The 4191-nt window shown below is 35.0% G+C and overlaps 1 protein-coding gene across 1 annotated transcript in view; it reads left to right on the top strand.

The window, feature by feature from the left end:
* Positions 1-4191, top strand: part of LRP1B (LDL receptor related protein 1B) — a 1771065-nt gene that overhangs the window by 1403122 nt on the left and 363752 nt on the right. The gene's annotated exons all lie outside the window — the stretch shown is intronic.

Below are 4191 nucleotides of genomic sequence, written 5' to 3'. Positions count from 1 at the left end.
CTGCTCTCTTTTCTGCTTCTTCTGAGTCTCCTTTAACATGAATGTTAGATCTTTTCTTATAGTCTGTGGGACACTGGGGCTCTGTTCAGTTTTTTGGTTTTTTTTTCCCCAGTGTATTTTCTGTTATTCAGATTGCTTTGTTTCTATTGTTATCTCTTCCATTTTATTAATTATTTCTTCTGTTCCCTCCATTCTGCTGTTGAGCCCATACACTGAGCTTTATATTTTTGTTATTGTGATTTTTAGCTCTGAAATTTTCATTTAGTTCTGGTTTATGTTTTCTCTTTATTAGAGTCAGGCATGTGTGGAAGTCCAGGCTTCCCATTTGGTCTCCTACGATGTCATAGGAGGGAGCCATGTTATGAGCCATAGGAGATGCAAATCCTAGCTCCCTATTAGTCCTTCTCTGACACCATGACTGGGATGTTGGGACAACTCATTACAGCTTTGCAAGGGTGGAAGTCTAGGTTCCCCACTTGGCCTCTCCTGATGTGGATGGAGTGTTACACAGTTTTTTCTGTGGTGTTTTGCTGGAATAGCATTTATAGTCAAAACATGTTCTGCCTTGATAGGTTACATCTGTCCTGATCTTGATCTTGTGGTGACAGACAGCAGGCTTTTTTTTTTGGTCTGTGCATGTTAGCATTTCCAGGTTGCCAGCTTCTTCACTTCCAAGTCTGGGACATATGTGACAAACATAAAACTCAGAGATCTCACCACCATGTTATTCTTTGGTCCCTTGGTCCCTAGCTGGGATGTCTTCTCGCCACATTTCACAGTTTTCTTATGTTTGTTTTATATATAATTTCTGCTGTACCTAGTGAGAGAAATAGAGATAAGTATGTCTAGTCCATCTTCCTAGAAGCAAAGTGCTCATAGATTTTTACAAACTAAGAATAAAAGAAAGGAAGTATCTTATGTTTACTGTTTTATAAAATACTTTTAAATATATAAGGTGATTATGTGAGTCTCTAAAACAACAGTGTCCATGTATTGCCAATGGATTTAAATTTGATGAGAACTATTAAAGTACACATGAAAAGGAATGAATATTTTGTCAATCAAGGTAGAGTTCCCTGATCTGAGGGCTTCACGTCTTGTGGTTAGTGTATGGTGAAAAGCAAGAAGACTACCTACAGAAAGCATAGCAGTTTATTAGCACTTATGGGGTAAAGAAACTGGGAAATCTGACCACACAGAGTCAGGGCGTTGGTACCCAAGCAGCACTCTGACCATCCGGAGCTCTCAAGAGCACTCGGGGAGGTTTAAAGCCCACTCCTTTTTATACCAGAACTCAGTACAGGCCATTACAAGTCCTTAGCGAAACAGCTATTATTGGATGTGCTTACCCCTTTGGTGGAGGATATGTGTTCCATCAGGTACTTGGTATACTTTAACCACCACAACTGAAAGCAATACTGGGCTTTGTGACACATATAATTCCTTTGGCCTTGCAGATGCTTCTTAGACAATAGTGACACATCATCCCAACTGAGGACCATTTCCTAATCTAATTTAATATCACAGTGATTTACTAGATACCATAGGATACTGGAGCACTGACTCTCTACATAAATAAAGATTGTGGAAATAAAGATGGTGCATTGTGTTGCCTAATTTTAATGGTGTGTGACTATAATATATAGATGTAATAGCAGAGTGAATACAACAGTTAAAGTTTATATGATGAAATACCAATTGCCAAATATAAGTGACTGAGTAAGGATAAGAAAGATGTGAAAATAACCCACAAACTGCTGTTAGATGGCATTATTTTAATTATTTTTTAATTATTTTTAATTATTTTAATTCCTCTGGTTCTAAATAATTGAACAAATGATCTGGAGTAATTAACTTTTTGAATCTCAGATTCTGCATTTTGAGTGGTACTCAAAATTATCTTCCAACTCTAAATTTTATGATTCTCCTGTTGGTTCTATGGAACTCAACTAGATTAACCATTGGATACATCTCTTCATACATTCATATGGATAATAAGACAATGCCATATTTTGGATATTTTAATTATGAAAACAGTTTTAGCACCAAATAGAATATACTGCTGTTCAGGAATCAGTATGCTATGATGGAAAATAATAAATGTAGGTTGTGGAAATAGACATGGATTCGAAATATGGGTCCACGACATATTGTTTAGTAAACTTGGAGCATTTTCTTAATAGTTCTATGCCTTGGTTTCTTGTTCTGTGAAACAGGAATAATAGCTATGTCTTGAAGGGGGTGTTTTGATTTAAATGACACTTCTGTTATACATAACTTAGTATCTGACAATAGTTAACAATAAATGCTAATTCTTTCAAAACCTCCTTTGAAGTATCCAGATTAAATAATAAACCATATTTAAAATTTTGTAACTACATTCACTATACATATACATTCATTTATATAAACCTGTTATACCAACTAGAATAAATTATACATAGCTTAAATATACATATATACATGTGTACATATGTATATACGTATACGCATACACATATACATATATATGCTCAATGAGATAGATTGACACAGTGGCTGTGACAATGGGCTCAAACATAGCAACAATTATGAGGATGGTGCAGGACCAGACAGTGTTTTGTTGTGTCATACGTGGGCTTGCTATGAGCTGGAACCGACTTGATTGCACCTAACAATGACAACATAAATAGCCTCATTGCCTCGTCTATAGAATTACTAACATCTGATGCAAGGAAATTTATTTTTTATCTTTCTATCCCCAAAGCAAGTAGCCCAAATTCTGGTGGGTAGATGTATTCAGCAGATATTTGCTGAAGCAATGAGTAAATGAATGAATAAACTAAAGTCGAAATTATAAAAATGTTTCTCCATATAAACTGAAAAAATAAACAGGTCTAAAAAAAGACCAAAATCAAAGCTTAGCAATTCCAAAGGCCTCAGCCATCCCAGGTAATTTTCTGAAATCTGTACAACTGATATTTCTATTTGGTAGGATAAGAATGGTATTGCAGTAGGTGTTTATTTCTAACAAAATCCCTTTAAGTCCACGTATATTTCAGTGATTGTTCAGCTTGGTTAGTTGTGTAAATTAAAGTGTTACTAAAGCTGGACTCTCTCGAAACAGATACGTTCCTAGAGAAGAATAATAGTCAGTATCCAGGGCAACTAGTGTATTCATCCAGAAAATAGCTGGTGTCCCTCAGCATGTGGTACTGATACTGACTGATTAATATTTCTTAGAAACTTTTAATTTTTTAGGCATCAGACAGAGTTTTCAGAAGACCAGAAGCCACCTGTCCCACCTGCCTTATCATAGAAATTCATATACAAAGATTAAAAGAACAGATAACTAAAAAAAGCCATTCTCTGTGTGTATGCATATGTATGTGTGTGTATAAATGTGTGTGTATATATATATATATATATATATATATGATGGGCATACTTCTTCCAGACTGATTTTGCTTGCAAACTAAATATAGGGATAAGCTAACAAAAACAAGAAAAACTTTTCTGTGGTGAAATACATCAGCAGATAAAGAAGAAAGTAGGAGATTAGAAAGTTTCGTGCTTAAATTCAGTAAATACTAAATTAAACTGCATACGTTTTTTTTCTTCATTAAATTTCTGACTGAAATTTTTTTTTTTATTGTTCTCTGGCTGATTTTTCTATGTATTTCTTATGAATTTCTCACATTAAAAAAAAGCATTAATTTCTTTAAGCTTGAAGCAATATCTTGAATTATCTATATTTGACTTTCTGAGAATGTTTAGAATGCCAAAAAACTGATTAGACTTAATTTTTGTTAGTTCAACTATTTCAAAAAGTGATTTAAACCAATTTACAAAAAAAGCTCAGATACAGTACAACCACAAATAAATAATCCAAGCTTAAATTTATCTCTGAGCTCACCATCAGCAAAGATATTAAGGGCAACCTGTTAATACAGTACTTTCATTTGGTAGAGAGGCGACTTGGTGATACAGTGGTTAAAAGCTCAGCTGCTAACCTAAAAGACAGTGGTTCAAATCCACCAGCCACTCCATGGGAGAAAAATGTGGCAGTCTGCTTTCGTAAAGATGTACAGCCTTGGAAACTCTATGGGGCAGTTCTACCCTATCCTACAGGATGAGTTGGAACCCACTTGATGGCACATAACAACGTCATTTTCAAGGAGCCCTAGTGGTGCAGTGGTTAAGAACTACAGA

This window comes from Trichechus manatus, unplaced genomic scaffold (assembly GCF_000243295.1).
Source record: "Trichechus manatus latirostris isolate Lorelei unplaced genomic scaffold, TriManLat1.0 scaffold00033, whole genome shotgun sequence".
Lineage (NCBI taxonomy): Eukaryota > Metazoa > Chordata > Mammalia > Sirenia > Trichechidae > Trichechus > Trichechus manatus.
The sequence above is the reverse complement of the archived record's forward strand: the minus strand, read 5'-3'. Positions and strand labels throughout refer to the sequence as shown.